The sequence below is a fragment of the Cervus elaphus genome, chromosome 24 (genome assembly GCF_910594005.1).
Source record: "Cervus elaphus chromosome 24, mCerEla1.1, whole genome shotgun sequence".
Taxonomy (NCBI): domain Eukaryota; kingdom Metazoa; phylum Chordata; class Mammalia; order Artiodactyla; family Cervidae; genus Cervus; species Cervus elaphus.
The window spans coordinates 16454006-16476655 of NC_057838.1; the positions used below are offsets into that span (position 1 = coordinate 16454006).

Genomic DNA, 22650 nt, shown 5'->3' on the forward strand with positions numbered 1-22650 from the left:
GAATGTGAGGTCATGATGAGGATGTTAATTCTTCTCAGTTCCCATGATGGGACTGAAAATTAAATTTCATGCTATTCAACAGGGTTTAAGAGCTAATAAGCTAGAACATGGGGAAAGTCAACCTAATACTTCTCTGGATTTGATAAATAATTTTGTATCTTTCATGCAGTAGAAACTTTAGCCAAAATTCCCCTCATCACTGGAATATTGCACTTTTTAAATAAACACATATAGAAAGCAAACATGTGAGAGAGCTGATGGAATCTGCCCGTTACATCAAAACAGACTCCTTTGAGAAAAACGTGCACTTACTGAGCTTCTCCCTCCGAAGTCAGGACTGTCTGGCTCAGTGTACAATGAGCCTTTTGTATCTTTCTCTGTGGTCTTCTCGTTCGAGATGAAGGACAGAACTGCCAACCCCGCTCCCCTCCCTGCAGACTGATTTCCCCAGGGCTTTCATCTCCTCAATAGCTAATGTCACCAACAGGCAGGCTTTGAAGCCAGAGGGAGGGGACCCCATCATTGGGCTGCAGCCAGGACACTTCTTGGGAACCACAATTTCAGCATCCAGTCCAGGTCACTGGCTCTGGCTTGAGACATGGGGCAGTTAATTCCTGACAGGTGACTCAGGAAACTCTTTTGTTCCTCCCTGTGTATTCTTGGGGAGAAGCTATTCCCTCTGGAGAGAGGTGGGCACTGTCAGTGCCTTCGGCTGGTGCGGCTGTGGCATGTGAGGGCTGCAAAGGCCAGGTAGCGCTCGGACAGAGCCTCACTGCTTCTTCCTCCCTGATACACCTGCTTTTCCATTCCTGCCCTGCTTCAGAAGTTGGGGCAGGAACAGACTCTTAAATGATGTATAGGTTGCTTTGAATTCTGGGTGAAAGTGCTTAGTGAAAGTTGCTCAGTTGTGTCCGACTCTTTGTGGCCACATGGACTGTAGCCCGCCAGGCACCTGTGTCCATGGGATTCTCTAGGCAAGAATACTGGAGTGGGTTGCCATGCCCTCCTCCAGGGGATCTTCCTGACCCAGGGATCAAACCCAGGGTCTCCTGCATTGCAGACAGATTCTTTACTGTCTGGGCAACCAGGGAAGCCCATTGCCTTGCTTGCCTGTGTCTATTTCCCTCACCCTGGGGAGCTGCAAGTAAACTATAAGCCCTGTGCAGTGGGTGGGGGGCAGGGAAACTGAGGCCTCCCCACCCTCTCTGAACCCCTCATCCTTCATCCACACTTTATTAGACTTTCCAGCTCAGAGAAGGAAGAGGTGTGGAGAATTTCTTCTGAAAAGTGCCATTGTTCACACACTCTGGGGACTCTGTGGCGTGAAATCCCTTTCCACGGTTTACGATTTTCCTCCTTTATTTCCTGTCTCTCAGCTCTGTTTACGTTTTCCTTCTCCCTTTCTTGCTTCTCTGTTTTTCTCTCATTCTCTGTCTTCCTTGTTTTCAAGAGCCCTTTCAGGTTCATCTCCAGACAGTTTTCTAAAATCACTTTGCTTTCCGCCTCTCTCTTACCATATACTTACTTCTATTTTCCCTCTTTCGAAACCTTTCTTTTACAGATTTCTTCTGAGTCCCCAGGTTCTGAGCCAGGCCTGCCCAGGATGCCTGTAAAGCTTCTTAGGGGAAAGGCCGTGGAAACTTTAATGGGACAGTAACACTCCAAGCTCGGCATGAATGGCTGACAATCCACAGTTCTCCCTGGCAAGAGGTTTTTCCAGAGGCTGGTCCATAATTCCTGCACGCCAGAACTGGGGATTTCCAGATGTGATATTAGGGCCATGGGCAGTCAGTTTGCCTACAAAAGCAAATCTGATCTTAGTTTCTCATAATTACTAGGAAAAAAGCCATTTCAATAGCCTTCTCTGCCTTTTTATTTTTTGCTTTTTTTCTAGTACATGGCTTAGAGTGCTCACATTTAGACCAAACATTTCAAAGATGTTGATAGTATAATTCACAATAATTACATTACTATTGTGAAATAATAAAATAATTTTACTTGTAAGGTGATGGCTACCACAAACTGGTATCCAGCATCCAGCATCCATTCTGTCCTAGACAGAGGTTCACATTTCTTCCTAATGCCTGTTTTAAATATGTAGATGTTATTTAAAGTTTATTTGCATATTCATGAGAAAAGCTATTTCCCTTCCTATCTTTTAATTCCCAACATGGTTAGGTGTGATTTAACATTTTCTCACAGTCTTGGTGAAGGGTCTGGCCAGTTTTTAAAAGTAAGACACATTCAGGGAAAGTAATTCTTAAGAACAGAGACCCCACTGTAGAAGATGGGGAGGCTTCTATAATGAGTCTATGTGTGTGGTGCCCTGACTTCTGCTAGGGGGGCTTCTGTAATGAGACTTTGTGCACAGTGCCCTGAAGCTGGTGGTGGTGGGATGTGGATACACAGTAGAGATGGGTGGGACTCCTCTGGCCCTGCCAGCTCTCAGCCATGCGATCCTTAGGTAGGATCTGAAACTCAGTTTCTTATTGATGAAATGTCATCTGGAAATAATGCTGCACTGCAGAGTTGCTGGTAGGACGTGATAAAATAATGTTTGTTAAGTATCCAGTACATCTATATTTAAACTTACAGATGAAACTTACTGAGTCCAAGCTTGGTCTGCTTCAGTTCAGTTCAGTCTCTCAGTCATGTCTGACTCTTTGCGACCCCATGAACTGGAGCACATCAGGTTTCTCTGTCCATCACCAACTCCTGAAGCTTGCTCAAACTCATGTCCATCAAATCGATGATGCCATCCAACCATTTCATCCTCTGTCGTCCCATTCTTCTCCTGCCTTCAATCTTTCCCAGCATCAGGTTCTTTTCCAATGAGTCAGTTCTTTGCATCAGGTGGACAAAGTATTAGAGTTTCAGGTTTAGCATCAGTCCTTCCAATAAATATTCAGGACCCATCTCCTTCAGGATGGACTGGTTGGATCTCCTTGCAGTCCAAGGGACTCTCAAGAGTCTTCTCCAACACACAGTTCAAAAGAATCAATTCTTTGGTGCTCAGCTTTCTTTACAGTCCAACTCTCACATCCATACATGACCACTGGAATAACCATAGCTTTCACTGGATGGACCTTTGTTGGCAAAGGAATGTCTCTGCTTTTTAATATGCTATCTAGGTTGGTCATAGCTTTTCTTCCAAGGAGCAAGTGTCTTTTAATTTCATGGTTGCAATCACCATCTGCAGTGATTTTGGAGCCCAAGAAAATAAAGTCTCTCACTGTTTCCATTGTTTCCCCATCTACTTGCCGTTAAGTAATGGGACCGGATGCCAGAATTGTAGTCTTTTGAATGTTGAAATTTAAGCCAACTTTTTCACTCTCCTCTTTCACTTTCATCAAGAGGCTCTTTAGTTGTCCTTTGCTTTCTGCCCTAAGAGTGGTATAATCTGCATATATGAAGTTATTGACATTTCTCCCGGCAGTCTTTATTCCAGCTTGAGCTTCATCCAGCCCAGCATTTCTCCTGATGTACTCTGCATAGTAGTTAAATAAGCAAGGTGACAGTATGCAGCCTTGACTTGCTCCTTTCCCGATTTGGAATCAGTCTGTTGTTCCACGTCTGGTTCTGTTTCTTCTTGACCTGCATGCAGATTTCTCAGAAAGCAGGTAAGATGGTCTGGTATTCCCATCTCTTACTGTTGTGATCTGCACAGTCAAAGGCTTTGACATAGTCAATAAAGCAGAAATGGATGTTTTTCTGGAACTCTCTTGCTTTTTCAATGATCTATCGAATGTTGGCAATTTGATTTCTGGTTTTTCTGACTTTTCTAAAACCAGCTTGAACATCTGGAAGTTCACAGTTCACATACTGTTGAAGCCTAGCATGGAGAATTTTGAGCATTACTTTCCTAGTGTGTGAGATGAGTGCAATTGGGCGGTAGTTTGAACATTCTTTGGCATTGCCTTTCTTTGGGATTGGAATGAAAACTGACCTTTTCCAGTCCTGTGGCCACTGCTGAGTTTTCTAAATTTGCTGGCATATTGAGTGCAGCACTTTCACAGCATCATCTTTCAGGATTTGAAATAGCTCAACTGGAATTCCATCACCTCCACTAGCTTTGTTCGTAGTGATGCTTCCTTAGGCCCACCTGACTTCACATTCTAGGATGTCTGGCTCTAGGTGAGTGATCACACCATCATGATTATCTGCGTCATGAAGATCTTTTTTGTACAGTTCTTCTGTGTATTCTTACCACCTCTTCTTAATATCTTCTGCTTCTCTTAGGTCCATACCATTTCTGTCCTGTATTGTGCCCATCTTTTCATGAAATGTTCCCTTAGTATCTCTAATTTTCTCAAAGAGATCTTTAGTCTTTCCCATCATATTGTTTTCCTCTATCTTTGCATTGATCACCAAGGAAGGCTTTCTTATCTCTGCTTGCTATTCTTTGGAACCCTGCATTGAAATGGGTATATCTTTCCTTTTCTCCTTTGCCTTTCACTTCTCTTCTTTTCACAGGTATTTGTAAGGCCTCCTCAGACAACCATTTTGCCTTTTTGCATTTCTTTTCCTTGGGGATGGTCTTGATCCCTTGGCTCCTGTACAGTGTCACGAACCTCCGTCCGTAGTTATTCAGGCTCTCTTTCTATCAGATCTAATCCCTTGAATCTATTTGTCACTTCCACTGTATTGTCATAAGGGATTTGATTTAAGTCATACTTGAGTGGTCTAGTGGTTTTTCCTACTTTCTTCAATGTAAGTCTGAATTTGGCAATAAGGAGTTCATGATCTGAGCCACAGTCACTCCTGGTCTTATTTTTGCTGACTGTATAGAGCTTCTCCATCTTTGTCTGCAAAGAATATAATCAGTCTGATTTCGGTATTGACCATTTGGTGATGTCCATGTGTAGAGTCTTCTCTTGGCATTCTCTTGGTCTGCTTACCATGCAGCAATCCAGGAGATGAGGTGTTGAGGTAAGGAGAAGCAACTTTATTTGGAATGCTAGGCATCAGAGAAGATGGCAAACTAGAGTCCTAGACTACCATGTTAATGGGGGTCTGGATGCCAGTTTCTTTTATAAAATAAAGAGTGGGGGATGGTGAGGAAGTAAAGTATAAAAGCCGTTAAGTCTTGCAAAATATCTCTTGGCTTGGCCAACCTTGGGGAGAATATAGTTAATTTCTTCCTTCCTGTAGCCATTCACAGGTTGGCAGGGTCAGGGTATTTCCTGGTGAGCTGAACAAAGGCACTTCAGTTTAACATTCAGGCAGAGGAACAGGGTTCCAGAATGCAGGTGATTATGTATGCTTACTACTATAGACAGCATCATTTTAGTGATTATAGCAACATAGGCGATGAAAAGAAAATGTTAAAGTAAAAGGAACTGATCCAGCATGGAGTTCAGGTTTTGTCCTTCCCTGTCCGCTACTACCTGCTAGACAGGTTCTGAGTGCTCCTCAGTGCCTCCTAACAACGCTGTGGGATGGCCTCATTTTTAGTATCATCTGTATTTTCCAGATGAGAAAAATGAGCTACAGAGAGGCTGACTAAGTTGGTTATGGTCTCACAGCTAGTGATGTCCCTGGGATGCCAACCCTGGCCTCTGATCATCAGAGCCCTGCGGGAGCCCAGGACACCCTCTGTGGAATAGTTATTCTGTGGACACTCATGCTCAGCCCTACTTGCTGCCCATTCTGTTTTCATGATGCCGTTTTATCTCCTAGTTTGTGATATGGACATCGGTATCTTACCTGTAAGGTGACCTTCACCCGAACTGTTGTGAACCTTTTCCCTGCCTCCTCCCCACCTCGCTTGTCAGCACTGCATTCCCCGATGCTCCAGCAACTGTTCACTCTTCTGCGTCAGCACACAGTTTATAGTGCTGCCTGGTTCGTCTTCAGAGCTCTTATTCCTGAATTTAAAGATCTTAAGCCTAACTCAGTCAATTGATGGAGCATAAATTGGAGGCCACGTCAGCTACAGGCAAGTGTGCGTTTGGTTGTAAAGGCCTTGTTGCCCGTGGCTGCACTTCTGGTTGGTAAGTAAATGAGCTGATGTGCTGTAGAGTTTGCCTTGGCTTGATCTTCAAGCAGGTGACTCCAGTCCACCAGATCTCTTTCTGACCTCTGGTCTTCCCAGCTTCTTCACTTACGTCAGTGACCGTTCTGAGACACAACTTGGTAGGTCAGCTCAGCGGCCAGCATGTAATAGCAGCCACCTCTTTCTCTAGGGCTGACCAGGGCGCCCCTCACCACTCCCTTGAGTCTTGCTCTCCACCGCCAGGTTTCCCTTTCCACGTCATCAGCCTGGCCCTGCAGTTGTCTGAGTTTGTGATGAGTGCTTGAGTGTTTAACTTACAGGTACCCACAGGTAGTCAAGTTTCAGGCATGCTTGCTGCCCCTTCCCTTGTTTCTAGCTTAATCGTTTCCTCGCCTCCTGCCTTGTTTTGACTTTAGCATCAATGTCTCAGGTCCAGAGTGGCCCTGGTTTCTCCCCTTCTTGTGTGATCCCTGTTTGTCTTGGTGGTTTTCTTTCTCACTGGCTATGTGACCCTCATGTGGGCCACATGTTTCTTTCTTTTTTTTAGAAAGTACTTTATTTATTTATTTGGCTGCAGTAAGTCTTAGCTGCAGCATGTGGGATCTTCTATGCTTGGCCTGCAGCAGAATCCTTGGTTGTTGCATATGAACTCTTTGTTGCAACATGTGGAATCTAATTCCCTGACCGGGGGTTGAACCTGGACCCCTTGTCTTGGAAACATGGAGAATCAGCCGCTGGCCCACCAGGGAGTCCCTGAGCCGCATGTTTCTTGCACCACTGCTTGGTTCAGGGCTGGATCCACATGCAGCCCTGTGGCTCCTGCTTCTTCAGCCCACTTGCTGACTCAGGGCCTTCATAGCACTCAACCTTTGTACTCCTAGAACCCAGGGGACTGTGTCTCCTTTTCAACCTCATCAGCTTTTTGTGACATTTGAGTCATTCTTCAGAAACTGCTCAAGCAAAACTATCACAAGTTCCGTCCTGAATGCCACTGTCTCTTTGTACATTGGAATAAGGTATGTGCTTATCCCCTCTCACCAACCACTAACTGAATTCCTTCTATTTCCAGAATACTATTTAGGGTGTCATAGTAGAAGCTTCATCATTCCCTCCTTTTGGCTCAGCTGTGATCATGCAACTTATACAAAAGAAAGTCTTAGTCTGGGGCCAGGCTCACATACCGACATTCCCCAGGAGCTAGATGTAAATTCAAGAAGAATTCGAGGTTGTATGCTAATGCTATAATTTTGACTATTAATTCTGACAAATGCTGGCCTCTAAATCTGTTAATTCTCTAGTATCTTCCCTGACATATGTCACACAGTTGCAAAACATCAACCCCCAGTAAATGCAGGATGTTCTCAGTGGACTATGCACTGTGCTGAGAAAGGAGTTTACACCCGTTCACAGAAGACAGGTCTCTCGTGGCCACCACTTCTGTTTCCCACTGCAGACAGCAGGGGTAGATAGAAGTACACATCTGAGAGGCAGCTGAAGGTTTTCCTCTCACACCAGAGGCTTCACTGCTGGAACAAGGCCAGATCAGGCTGTCTGGATTCCTTGTGAGCCTGCTCCAAACTAACATATTTATTATCAAGGAAGAAGCCTTGCCTGATGTTGGATCACTCATATTTGCCTTGCGGTGTTCCCTTGCAGAAAATTGCGAGAAAGTGATTGAAATGAGTTTGTTGAGACAATACAGAAGAGTCTACCTCTTTTAAGGGCAAATTTCTTAAAATATGCTTGCAGACTGAGAAAACTGGCTATTTGCTTATTACTCTATTTTCATAAAAGGAGCAATGCATCTGAAAGATAAACAGTGACCCATCATATCAGGGGCTGATGATATTTCGTTGAAGGTTGGAGAAATTTTACTGTTTTAATTTTTTTGGTTATAAGGATAGGGATTTATTTAAAAATGGTTATCTAGTCCAATGCTTATAAAATGTTTGCATTCTGTTGGTACAACACGCAAATCTTTTGCGGTGTTTTTGAGAAAACCCCCAGACTTTTAATGTCTGGGAACAGATGGAGATCTAAAGTAACTGCATTTCACAACAGGACGTGTTACTATCTGCCAGTCTGTTTTCACTGTATGTGAAATATTCTCAGTGCTAGTCAGCAGATTTATTAAACTTCTATGAGCATGCAAGCATTTGAAGTGGCTGTGCTATATAGTTATAAAAATTAGAGAAAGTCAGACCTAGCTCTGCTCTTTTAAGAGTTGTTGGTAATTCTTAATTCCCCTTGGAAAATGTAACCATTTAAATATGTTTTATGAGCTGGGCTCTGGAGCATTTTGGTCACAAAATATTCACATGGATAAATCTACAAGAACTTGAAGTCAGATACTTTGAAAACATCAAGATGAAACAATTCATTTAAATCCTAATATTTCCCCCTCTCATGTAGCTGGCTGAAATCCATTGAACGAGAACTGGTTGGTTGTACCTACAGGGCACTGCAGATGCTATGCATGTTTCAGAACCTTAGCTGGGATCCACCAGCTTCTCAGCATTTGATTATGTGGTTATTTATGCTGACCCTTCACAGAGCAATCTCAAAGTGTGGAGCTTAAAGTCTCCTCCCTTTAAAAGGCAGAAGATGTATTCTCTCTCTCTCCTCCACTTCCCTCTCTTCTCTCCACCCCTTTTCTTTTGTCTCCTCTGTCTCTTTTTTGTTCTTTTTTTACTCAAGTTAGATAAATAACAAGGGGTCAGATTTCATGAAAGTAAGGGTTGCCCTTCACCAAAGAGCATAAAATTGTTGTGTCACAGCTTCTTATGTGCCGTTTGCTACATCAAACCTAAAACTTACCAGTGCTAACTAAAGAGGTAAATTAATTAGCTTAAAATTATGTAACTTGATCAAATTATTTGTTGTATGTTTACTTTGACTAAGATCCTTACTATATGTAAAATGATTCAACGTATGTATGCACAATTAACTCAAAATATTTTAGAAAGTATCTTTGCTATAAGGTTATGCTTATACAAAAAAGTATATTAAAAAGCTGAGATATCACTTTGCCAACCTGGGTCTGTATAGTCAAAGCTATGGTTTTTGCAGTAGTCGTGTATGGATGTGAGAGTTGAACCATAAAGAAGCTGAGCGCTGAAGAATTAATGCTTTCGAACTGTGGTGCTGGAAAAGACTCTTGAGAGTCACTTGGACTTCAAGGAGATCAACCAATCAATCCTAAAGGAAATTAACCTGAATATTTGTTGGAAGGACTGATGCTAAACCTGACACTCCCAATACTTTGGCCACCTGATGCAAAGAGCCAGCTCACTGGAAGAGACCCTGATGCTGGAAAAAATCGAAAATAAAAGGGGAAGGGGCGGCAGAGGATGAGGTGGTTGGATGCATCACTAACTCAATGGACATAAATTTGAGCAAACTCAGGGAAATAGTAGAGGGCAGGGAAGGATGGCATGCTGCAGTCCACAGGGTTGCAAAAAGTCGGACATGACTTAGCAGCTGAAGAACAACAAATGCTTCTTAGCCAGTCCTTGAGTATTGACTGGATAAAGCAAGCAGCCTTAGAGATGGTCCTTTGTATAGGTTTAGCAACAACATTGAAAATCAGTCATTATTAGCATAGGATAAACTTAAGGATATTTGTTGTTGGGTATATATGAACCCTGGGGAAAATAGGATTTGAAAGTCATATATTGGCATAAATTCTTGGTTCAAGGTCTTAATGAGTTTCTTGCATTTCATATTCCTGAGATTAAAGTCTCTGAATTAAGCTTCCTAATTGTTTGTGTCATTACATCTCTGCTCTCCTTTGCATTGCCTGTGGAAGACTAAATGCCAAATGTAATCTGAAAAAGCTTTTTTATTTTACTTTATTCCATTTTTATTGAATTTGTGACACTAAGTATTGGGGGACCTAGATAGAATCTTAGGATTTAGCTCTCAATCAACCAAATAAATATTTTTCTTCCTACAAGTTTGTTTCTCAGGACCTGGACAAATTGGTTGCTTTGAATGTTTTTTTTTTTTTTTTTTTTCAGTAGAATGAGCTATGACTGAATGTGATTGTACTGTCAATAACTAATTAGATATAAATCTTATAGAAAGTGCCAATCGATCCTAATGTAAAAGTTTGTGTTTGGGTGTAAAGCCAGGAGCTAGCCAGAGAGCTGGGTTTTGGTGTCTTCCCTCTAAGTGATGTTGAATGAAACATAGATGACTTCAGATTAGTGCTTCCCGTAGTGTGGTCCTCATACCAGCAGTAGGAACATCATGTTGGAACTTGGTAGAAATACAGATCCTAATGATAGAGGGTCAGGAGCTTGAAGGAGATATCTTCATGCAGGAGCCTTTCAGTAATCCATGAGTCATAGAGACAGGCAGCCACCTGTCCCAACTTTGTTGTCTGGGACTTGTTCCACAGGTTGTTTGGGATTGGAATAAATCTGTCACGCTCTGTAGCTCTTTCTCTTGCCTTGTGGAAGGACTGTACTCCCACACAGCCTCCCATACATACATACTCCCATAAAATACAATCCTATTTTATTTTTACTTTATTGAAGTATTGTTTGATCTACAATGTATTAAATCATGCTGTACAATAGTAATTGAGTTTGTTATATATATTTATATGTTATATATATGTATATATGCATTCTTTTTCATGTTCTTTTCCATTGTAATTTATCACATGATACTGAATCTATTTCCTTGTGCTATGCGGTAGGACCTTGTTTATCCATTCTATGTGTAATAGTTTGTATCTACTTACCCCAAACTCCCAGACTAGTCCTCTCGCACCCAACTCCCCTTGACAGAACAGTAAGTCTGTTCTCTTATGTCTGTGGGTCTGTTTTTGTTTTGCAGATAGATTCATTTGTGTTTTAGAAAATAATCCTACTTTAAAAGAGTCTACAGTTTTAAAAATAATTTATTCAAAATTTAACAGTCCTCTTCATCTGTCAGTTTATCCTATGGCTTATTTAAGGCAAACCATTCTCTTATCCTGATTTTAGAACACACAAAATGGAAACTAACAGCTTAATATCCTTTCCCTTTCCGTTGGACACTTGAATAAAGCTTTGGACAGAGGCTATTTGCCTTTTACACTTCATGCTTCCTCACATAATCCTTTTTTCCCTAAGTTTATCTTTTCAGGACCTATTTCCTGACACATGTAACTCTATAGTAATTAACCTAGTTCTCCAGTTGGAAACATGTTGAAGCAAAGTCTCCCTTTTGCATAAAGATAGAAAATGACAGTCCTTTGGGTCCAAAATTAGTTCCTCTTAATCCTCCCCCAAGGTGTACCATTTTGTGCTCCAACTTGTATGGCCTGTAAACCTTGAGGAATTTTATTGTCTTTGAACATTATCCAGAAAATCTCCTCTAATTAATTTAATCCCTACAGACATATGCTTGTTGATCAGTATAAATCAAGGCCAAAAATATCAGAACTGCTTGGAAAGCTTTGCTTTTGGCAAGAAGAATCTTGACCTGAGTTGTTTTGAGCTCATGCGGCAAAGATACATAGTAAGACTTTTACTCTACCCACCCCTATTTTATAGGGACAGCTATCAGACAGAGTAATCTTTATGTGTGTGCTCATCACGTCTCTCACTGCTTTCTCCCAACTGCTGTTGAAAATTATTAGCATTTTTAGAGACTTCTCTGGTAGTCCAGTAGTTAAGACTCCTTGTTTCCAATGCAGGAGGCTTGGATTTGCGCCCAGGTCAAGGAACTAAGATCCCACATGTGGGTGATATGGCCAATAATAATAAATTTGTAAATAAAAATAAATAAATGAAAAAGAAAATTATTAACATTTTTAGGTTTGCAGAAATAGTTTTAGAATAATCAGAAAGACAAGTATCCTAAGAGTTTATTTTATACCACCTATGTGCATAAACCAGTTTTTCTCTAAAAGATAGCATGAATGAATGTCAGCTTTGTGTTTTTAGAGCTTCCAGGCTGGAAGAACCAATTGTCTTTCTAGATAACACAGTTCCATGATTAACAACACACTTTACAGAAATCTCCCTCATGAGAAAGCTCAGCGCCTTCAACTGTAGCTCAAGATCATTGCCTCTGCCTTTAAAATCTAGTAGTAAATCACTTGCCTCCCCACTAAATTATTCTGATTTCTTTCATCTTTGTCCTTCTACTTTAATTGCTAGGCTTCTATACTTCCCTGTTTCTCTCTTAATTCTTTCTGAACTCTTTATTTAAACCAGACTTAGTATTTTAGTAGGATCAAGGCAGTGCTGACTTGAGAGGGTAGATGGATTTTTATTCTTAGATCCTAGAATCACTACAAAACCATAGGCTACTGTGATTCCTTTATCCTTTCTTCACATACTTACGTATGGATTTAGATAGAACATCTGTTTTTTCCGGCCTATTTTACATGTTAATTTGTTGTTGTTGTTTAGTTGCTAAGTCCTGTCTGACTCTTTTGTGACCTCGTGGACTGTAGCCCACCAGGCTTGGCTGTCCATGGAATTTCCCAGGCAAGAATACTGGAGTGGGTTGCCATTTCCTTCTCCAAGGAATCTTCCCGACTCAGGGATCTAACCCACGTCTCCTGTTTGGCAGGTGAATTTACCACTGAGCCACCAGGGAAGCCCTTATATTAATATTTAATAGTTAAATAGAGAACTCTTTTACTGATTTTTCTGTATTTTTTAGATCTTTAGATATATTTCTTTGTTGGTTGCACTGTCTTTGTTGCTGGGCGCAGCTTTCTCTGGTTGTGGCAGGAGTGGCTGCTCTCCATGTGGTGCATGGGCTTCTCGCTGCCGTGCCTTCTCTTGTTGCAGCGCACAGACTCTAGGTACACGGGCTCAGTAGCGTGGCTCACGGGCTTAGTTGCCCCACGGCAGGTGAGATCTTTCTGGACCAAGGATCAATCCCATGTCCCCTGCATTGGCAGGCAGATTCCTATCCACTGAACCAGTAGGGAAGTTCTGATTGTTTTTAATATAACAGAATTTGAAGTTGCAGCATCGGCACATACTGCTTTTCTCAGACCAATGACATCTGAAGCTCATAAACCTTTTCTTTAAAGGGCCAGGGAGTAAATGTGTTAGGCTTTGTGGTCTATGAAGTCTCCATTATGATTTAGTTCTGTTGTAACACCAAAGTAGCCATAGACATTATATCAACTAATGGGGATGGACATGTTCCAATGAAACTCTGTTTGTGAACACTGTGAAACTGGAATTCATATAATTTTCACATCACAAAGTATTATTATTGTTTTGATTTTTTCCCAACCTCTTGAAAAATGTAAAGAGACATTCTTAGCCTGTGAGCAGTCCAAAAAACAAAAATTGACTAGATTTTGATCCACGAGCTATATATAGTTTGTTGACCTCTGAAATATATGAAAAGGGTAGTTTTAATAAAGTACTGAAAACATTAAGTTTAAGCATAGCTTCTGTCCAATAGTTGTTTTTTTAGTTTCCTCTCCTTTATATTTACTTCTGTAAGGTCTCGTTTTTTAAGTTAATTTTTATTTATTTATTTTTTCCCATTTTTTATTAGTTGGAGGCTAATTGCTTTACAATATTGTAGTGGTTTTTGTCATACATATTTATTTTTTTATTTGGCTGTGCCGGGTCATAGTTGTAGCATGTGGGATCCAGTCCCCTAACTAGGAGTGAAACCCAGGTCCCCTATATTGGGAGTGCAGAGTCCTTACTACTGGGCCACCAGGGAAGTACCCATAATCTCTTATGAATCAGACCTGATACCACTCTTTTCTAATGTCTTTTCTAGCATGAGTTTAATACCACCTGGTTTTCCAAGTGGCACTAGTGGTAAAGAACAGGCCTGCCAATGCAGGAGACAAAAAACACGGATTTGATCCCTGGGTCAGAAGATCCCCTGGAGGAGGAAATGGCAACCCACTCCAGTATTCTTGCCTGGAGAATCCCATGGACAGAGGAGCCTGGCAGGCTACAGTCCATGGGGTCTCAAAGATACAGACAAGACTGAAGCGACTAATCATGCACACACACTCCTCCTAATAGAATGCCTGGTGGGGTTGGTTTCAAGCAACATTGACTGAGTGAATGAATGAGTGAAGTGAAAAGAGTTTGGGAGAAAGAAAGAGACAGACCACTTAAAATGGAGATAATTTTGTAATTAGTAAAGAGGAAAAATAAATAAAGTGAGCTCTTTGAAAGAATCATCTATTTTTCCCCATCTGAATACCTTTTTTTTCATTTATTTTTATTAGTTGGAGGCTAATTACTTTACAATATTGTAGTGGTTTTTGCCATACCTTAAAGCATCCTTTTTTTTTTTTTTTTTAGTTGCAGCATGCTAGCTCTTTGGTTGAGGCATGTGAACTCTTAGTCGCAGCATGTGGGATCTAGTTCCCTGAGCAGGGTTCGAACCCTTGTCCCCTGAACTGAGAGTATAGAATCTTGCCACTGGACCACCACGGAAGTACCATTACTTTTATATTTCGAGCAACAACAACAACAAAAAAAACATTAAATTGAATGTCATTCAATTATGTTGCTCCTCTACTTTTTCTTTGGTATTACCTCAGATTTGTGGGCACATTTTAGTTTCTAAATATGTACCCATATTAGGGTACAAACACATATACTTTGTAAAAAATGATGCCATTCAGTATAATGAAGTTATATCCCTATATGTGACGGATTCACTCAGTCAGTAAAAATCTTGTGTTAAACAAAATGAGGTTATTGTTTAAAATTTACCATGGACTGGCTACTCTGACAGCAATAGACCTAACTCTGAAATGTGAACAACAGCCCAGCAAACACTTACTCTTTATAAGAAGATCCAGGAGAGAGAATATTGACAAATCAAAATAAATCCTTCCCTGCAACTGAAAATGGGCCTTATAGCTTGTATCCTTTGGATGTGGATAAATGGTGTTATAGAGAAAGTGAAGGACAACACACTAAGAAATAGTCATGATTTATTCAATATGATACGGGATACAAAGTCCATCCCAGTCAACGAAAACTGCTTTTTGAACCCTGCAAATCTGCATCAGTATTGCATCTATATTTACACGTCTCTACGTATGTAGATATTTACATAGACAACCGTGGTCATTTCAACTTAGAGAAGCAACACCATTTTGAAAGCAATGATAACGTGTATCCCTGTTCTTTCTGTGGCTTCATTGCCTTAAATATATATTGAGCAATACATGGGCAGTGTTTCTTTGAATGAGGAAGAAAACAGAAAATCCACTGGTTCAGAGATGCCTAGGGTGCTTTGTATTCTATAGAATGTGACCAGATGCTCTGGAAGGCTTTAGGCTCTTAAAGAGAGAACATGTATCCATTAGGACAGGCTAATGAACTGCATTTCTAAGGCTTGACTTGGTTCAATTAAATGAGAGACAAGCTAGCTAATAAAACCATCAGATAAGCTGGCTAACGCCACTGAGTTTATTCCACATGTAGAGAGATTCCTTGGGACGGGACCAGGTTTACCATTCCACACTTTCCAAATATACTCTATGGAATGCCAGCCCCATAAAATGCAACCAAATAAAGGGTTATATTTAACAGTAGTGAGCGTGGTTTAGGAGACCCTGTGAGACATTGGTCTGGCACTGGAGATTCACGGGGCATATTCACCTTCCCAGGCTCAGAGAGGTCCTGCAGGAGTCCTGACATTAGGACACGTTCTTGGTCCTTTGCTCTGCTCTCTGCTTTATGAGGCTAAAATTAAGTAGCACTTTAATACATTGCTTCAACCCCAGAATTGTCAATGTGGAAAATTCGCCAGGAAGATAAAATCAAAAGTTAAAGAAACTTTCACCTTTATAAAATGTTCTTTCCCTCCTTCGAGATGAAAAACTTTTTTTCTGATTTAAGTGTTATGAGCATGTATATTCTAAACTTTTTTAAAAGGCTTTTGAGGAATTGGCAATGAAATGGGAAACACAATACCATCCTTCCTTACTTTTGAGAAGTGCCAAAATGCCTGCTTCTAACTGGGTCAGCTCTGAGCTAGGACCAGGAGTCAAGTCCCAGTTATGCAATACCAGGTGGAGTCTCTGGTTGCGTTAAGGAGTGTTACAAAAACAGTACAAAGAAAATTAACTTTTGTTGACGTTCATTTGTAGGATGAATATATGTCACATGGCAAGAAGCATGTTTTGAAAAGATAGCGTGTGGCAGGTCCTAAAAGGCTGTGGACCACAGGGGAGGCACAGAAGTCCTTAGCTTGGGCTCTATTCACCTGTTCGGGCAGGCAGGTCTGGGTCTTGAGGCCACCCTGTGCGTAGTAGGACGGCCAGCAGCACCCCTGGCCTCTCTCTGCTGACCGCGAGTAGCCCCCTCCACAGTGGCAATCACAGACGTCCCCTGGGAGGCTGGGCCCCGAGCTGGCTGGCTGTGGTTGGGTCTCCGTGTTAGTTGCTTTTGCATTCCTTGACTTTCTGTGCCCAGCTCATTTATCTGGAAATGAGCTCCAAAATATGACCTTTTAGCTATAACCAACCTGCTAGTATTACTACATTCTTTTAAAATAAATTAATATTTCCTAGAGAGTTATTTCATTCTTATAAGATCTGAATCGCCAATAAGGCTTCAGTTTCTACTGTTGCTGAGGCAGAGCTTGAAATCAGAACAATTTACGTGTTACAAATTCTAAAATAGTATTTGAATTATAGTATACTGTCTTAGAATTTTAGATATATAAGACCAATGGGATGAAATGTGAAGAATGTTCTTGAGCGGTGCCTTTGTTTAATTAATTTGTTTAAACCCGTGAGTTTTATGAATGAATATTTGGGTGAGAAAAGCAAATATAATTCACTTTTTTCATAAAGCTAATTCTTAGTCAGGTTAAATAAAGTCCGTCTCTAAGAATACTAAGAGCAATGACAAATGAGATACTTTCCACCCTGAACTTTTTGCCCCAGGATTCTTATTTCTATAACTTCATTTCTACCGAAAGGGATTCAGATGATTAAAAATAAATCTTAATGTGCACTAGCAACAAGTTATAAAATTAATGCTGTGAATTCATGAACTTGGAAAAATCATGTATGTGACCTTTGGTACTCCTTTGGTATATTTTTAAAGGTTTATCAAACTCCTGCTATACTGGTAAGAACTGACATAATGTTTAAATCAGCTTTGTTTATATTTATACATTTCATTCTTTTACTCCTCTCCTTTCAGTGTTATGTCTTATTATTCAGAAAAGAACACTAAGAAGTGGTACAGTTCAGAGTAAATCCTCAGGGCAAGCATTGTTCTTGTTTGTTTATTTTTATTTTTAGGCTGTGTCAGGTCTTAGCTGTAGCATGAGGGGTCTTTGTTGCCTCATGGGGATCTTTTGTTGCAGCACATGGGCTCTTTAGCTGTGGCACACAGGTTTACATTCTCTGCCACTTGTGAGAGCTTAGTTACCTGACCAGGGGTCAAACCTGTGTCCCTTGCATTGCAAGGCAGATTCTTAACCACTGGACCACTAGGGGAGTCCCAACCACTTATTTCTTTTAAAAAAAGGTACATGTTCATGTGCACATCAGTCAGTTCAGTTCAGTTCAGTCGCTCAGTCGTGTCCGACTCTTTGCACATACAACAAGATAAAGGGGGCGGGGGAGAAAGGGAGAGAAAAAAGCTAAGGCGTTGCTAAAAATATTAAAAGATGGAAGTGTATTTTATAGTACGATCCTTTGTACCTACTTTATTAAAACAACATAATAAAAGAGAACTCTGAGCTTTAATTATGGTTACTTTTTCATTGAAGTATAATTGACTTACAAGATTATGTTAGCTTCAGACATGCAATATAGTGATTCAGTAGTTGTATACATTGCAAAATGATTACCACAGTAAATCTGATTACCATCTGTCACCATACAAAGTCATAATAGATGAGTGGATAAACAATATATAGTATGAAATGGAATACTACTCAGCCATATAAAAGAAGGAAAACGTGTCATTTGTGACAACATGAATGGGCTTGGGAATATTAGTGAAATAAGTCAGGGAAAAACAAACACTGTGTGATTTCACTTATATGTGGAATCTAAAAAATAAAACAAATGAACAAACATAACAAAACGGAAATGGAGTCAGAGCTTCAGAGAACAAAGGAGTGGTTGCCAGAGGGGAGAGGCTTCGGGGAGGAAGGAGAGAAACAGTTGAGGAAAATGGAGAGGTATAAACTTCCAGTTATAAAATACATTATTGTGGATATGAAGTGTACAGTGTGGGGTATATCATCAATAATTATGTAATAACTTTGCATGGTGACAGATGTAACTAGGCTTATCCTGGTGATCATTTTGGGATGTATAAAAATATCAAATCAGTGTTGTGTACTAGGAACTAATGTAGTGTTTTAGGTCAGTTATACTTCAATAACAATAACCAAAAAACCCTCATAGGGAAAGAGATCAGATCTGTGGTTACTAAGGCAGGGAGTGAGGGAGGGGACTTGGATGAAGGCTCTGAAAACTTATAAACTTTCAGTTGTCCTAGGGATGTAAAATGCAACACGACAAATATAATTAACACTACTGTATGTATATTTATGAACGTTGTGATAGTAAATCCCAAGTTCTCATCACAAGGACAAAATTTTTTTTCTATCTCCTTAATGTTGTATAAATGTTCATAAACTTATGTAATAGGACTTTCCTGGTGGACCAGTGTCTAAGAATCTGTCCTTCTAATACATGGGGCTCGCGTTCGATCCCTGGTCAGAGAACTATATCCCACACTAAGGTGCACCTTAGAGTTTGTATGCAGCAGCTAAGACCTAGTGCAGCCAAACAAATAAATTAAAAATAAACATTCTTCAAAAAATAAAATAACTCATGTGATAATCATTTCATGGTATGTGTGAGTTCAGACATCATGCTGCACACCTTAAACTTATAAAGTCTGTATGTGAATTATATCTCAATAAAATTGGTCAAAAACTAAATAAAGAAGTAAATAATTAAAAAAAGACCAAAGATACACAAATAAAATCCACTGTAGGGGACAGTATCAGGCACTGGAATGATCTGTAGTGAGAAGCTCTTGCTTTCCTGCAGGGCTGGCACAGACCATCCCTTCCTCTTCTAGGAGAAGCCGAGCGAAACCAAGCATAGCAGCTCTCGAGGTAGGAGCTGTCTGCTGTGTGGGTCACCCACCCTCTGGAATTTGAGGTCTGTCCTGAATCATCAGGACTGGCCCTAAGTGTGGTAGAGATTAAAGGCACAGTCTTGAGAAGCAGCCCCACATCTTGCCCTGTGTTCACTCTGGGACCTTGGGCATCTCCTTGTGCTCACCTGACACTGAGAAAGATGCTGTGGAAAGTGCTAAGGTTCCCAGCACAGAGTCCCTGTTCTTCAGGAACTTTGAATCCATGAAGTCGTCTAGGATGCAACGTCAAGAGGGAACCATCTTTTCTGGAAAGCCGTGTTCAGGAGGCACCAGGGAATATTTATTCCTCTTTGCATTTAGAGTTTTTGGTCTTGCTAATATTCATGGTGAGAACAAATAATGACTAAAAGCATTATTTTAATGCATATCTTTAGTTCATTTATTTTGTGTACCTATTTCCTGGTCAGGGAGCAACATCATTAAAGGCAGGAATGTAATTTTTAAACCTGTTCTTGGGTCTTAAATTATTTTGAAATGATCTGAGAAATGTATGTTTAACATATTGAATAATCTGTTGAATATATATTCAATATATTGGGATATCTCTCTCCTCCACTAAACTATTAATGTATGACGGGTAGGGTATACATCTTATTCATCTTTGGAATCATAGTATCCTGTTATATAGTAGGAAGTGGATAAATGTCAAACTGAGTCAGGTTTAGAAATGTGATATGTGATCTCAAGGTCAATGGAAAGCACAATTTTTGTTTGTGATTAAAGGAAAGCAGGGTCAGGTTAAATAAGTTTACTGTTTATAAAGAGTCACATTCCCACTGCCCAGGAGATGATCAAGGTGGCTTTTGTCAGATTATCTAAGAAGTTAGTTCTCCAGAGAAGAAAGAGAACAAATACCATTTTGTTTCCTTGGTCAGTTTTTTCTTGCCTGGTGAGAATGTTATTGGCTTGCCTGTTTAGTCATTCATCTGCCATAGAAGAGAAGGTCCAAGCATACAGGGAGCCTCAGTGTCCCAGTGTATTTATTTCCACCTAATCTTTTTTTCCTCCAAGATTTGAGTTGCAAAACCCCAGAATTATGTACCCAGTCACCATGCCGGCCTGAGTTTTCTGGTCTCCTTACCTGGTGTTTTCCTAAGAATCTGTATTCTCAGCTGGTTTCCAACTCTAGTTGCTAACAACATGTCAGGTAAATAAATGAAGCAACATATGTATTTCTTATGTGCCATGGAAGACTTACTTTGAGTAAACAATAAAGCATTCAGAAGACAGCAAAAAGTTACGAAGAATTGTTTCCATGAAGCTTTCCAGCCCGTCGGCTATATAACAAAGTTCACCCAGGCAAGTTCTTTAGTCACCATGAATTGTTCTTCCCCACCCTCCTCAGGTGAGAGGAATCATGAGAGTTAAATGTGGTTTCTACCAGTAAGTTCAGAAAGGTGCTGACATATGGCAGGAAATTCAAGAAGACAGGATAGAAAAGACTGATACTCAGTGATGTTTGTTGTAACGCTCACTTCCTGCTGTTGTGTCTTTTCAGAAGAAACAGACTGTAAGAAGTTTCACTCCCCTGAATTCCCTTAAATCTTGAATCATCGATTTCACATTCCTAATAGTGTATGTATATGTGTGTGTGTTAGACAAGGCTCTGGTCCATGTGATGAGATTGGTTAGTTTTCTGTGATTGTGGTTTTCATTTTGTCTGCCCTCTGATGGAGAAGGATAAGAGGCTTATGGAGGCTTCCTGATGGGTGAGACTGACTGAGAGGGAAACTGGGTCTTGTTCTGATGGGTGGGGCCATGCTCAGTAAATCTTTAATCCAATTTTCTGTTGATGGGCCAGGCTGTGTCCCCTCCCTGTTATTTCACCTAAGGCCAAACTGTGGTGGAGATAATGAAGATAATGGCGACATCCTTGAAAAGGTTCCATGCACGAACTGCCACACTCAGTTCCCCCAACCCTGCAGCAGGCCACTGCAGATCCACGCCTCTTCCGGAGACTCCTGGACACTCACGGGAAAGTCTGGGTCAGTCTCTTGTGGGGTCACTGCTCCTCTCTCCTGGGTCCTGGTGCACACAAGGTTCTGTTTGTGCCCTCCAAGAGTCTGTTTCCCCAGTCCTGTGTAAGTTCTGGCGGCTCTATGGTGGGGTCAGTGGCGACCTCCTCCAACAGAGCTTATGCCACACCCAGGTCTGCTGCACCCAGAGCCCCTGCGGCAGGCCACTGCTGACCCGTACCTCCTCAGGAGACACTCGAACACAGTTCTGTCTCAGGCTCTGTGGGGTCTCTGGGTCCTGGTGCACACAAGGTTTGTTTGAGCCTTCTGAGTGTCTCTGGCAGGTATGGGATTTGATTCTAAACATGATTTTGCCCCCATACAGTCTTGCTGGGGCTTCTCCTTTGCCCTTAGACATGGGATATCTCCTCACAGTCACTCCAGCACCACGCAGCCACCACTCCAGTGCCTACCGTCTTGCTGGGGCTTCTTTGCCCTTGTCCATGGGAAGTCTTCAGTGATGGGAGGGGAGTGCTCTGCAGACCCAGCAGTTAGACCGACTGTGGAATGCAGCGTAGGAATGAGGCCAGGACAGGAAGGCGGTGTCTTGAGGGTCAAATGGCAGACTCAGGGCTTTTGGAGTCAGCAGAAGCAAGCCCACTTAGATTCTCAGGCCCATCTCAGTTCCTGGCTCAAACAGTAGCTTGTTTGACTGAAAGGCTGGGTCAGGAGTTAACCTCCTGGTAATGTCTGTTGAAAAGCTAAAAGCTTCTCCTGCAGATCCTGGACGAGCCCCAAGATGATAGCTTATGGTGAACAGTGTCGGATTCATGACCTTAGAAGAAGATTTAACTTTGGGAACAGGGACCAGGCTTAATCACTCAAGAGCTTTTGTATAGCAGAGTTTTATTAAAGTAAGACAAAGGGCAGAGAGAGCTTCTGACACAGACATCAGAAGGGGAACGGAGAGTGCCCCCCTCGATAGTGTTAGCAAGGAAGTTATATACTTTTAAAATTACTTTTACAATACATGAGCCATAAACTATGAGCCATGCCATGTAGGGCCACTTAAGATGGACAGGTCATGGTGGAGAGTTCTGACAAGATGTGATCCACTGGAAAAGGGAATGGCAAACCACTTAAGTATTCTTGCCTTGAGAATCCCATGAACAAGTATGAAAAGGCAAAAAGATAGGACACTGAATGATGAAATCCACAGGTTGGTAGATGCCCAATATGCTACTGCAGATCAGTAGAGAAATAACTCAAGAAAGAATGAAAGCACAGTCAAAGCAAAAACAACACCCAGTTATGGATGTGACCGGTGACGGAAGTAAAGTCTGCTGCTGTAAAGAGTATTATTGCATGGGAACCTGGAATGTTAGGTCCATGAATCAAGGCAAATTGGAAGTGGTCAAACAGGAGATGGCAAGAGTGAATATTGACATTTTAGGAATCAGCGAACTAAAATAGACTGGAATGGGTGAATTTAACTCAGATGACCATTATATCTACTACTGTAGGCAAGAATCCCTTAGAAAGAATGGAG

At 41.1% G+C, this 22650-nt stretch overlaps 1 protein-coding gene and 1 long non-coding RNA gene across 4 annotated transcripts in view; both read left to right on the forward strand.

The window, feature by feature from the left end:
- The window catches only part of RBMS3 (RNA binding motif single stranded interacting protein 3), a 1032337-nt gene that overhangs the window by 67881 nt on the left and 941806 nt on the right, over positions 1-22650 (forward strand). The gene's annotated exons all lie outside the window — the stretch shown is intronic.
- LOC122682791 lies at positions 19940-22072 on the forward strand. Its single transcript, XR_006337521.1, has 3 exons — positions 19940-19951; positions 20158-20163; positions 21901-22072. It is a non-coding gene; the product is annotated as an uncharacterized LOC122682791 (long non-coding RNA).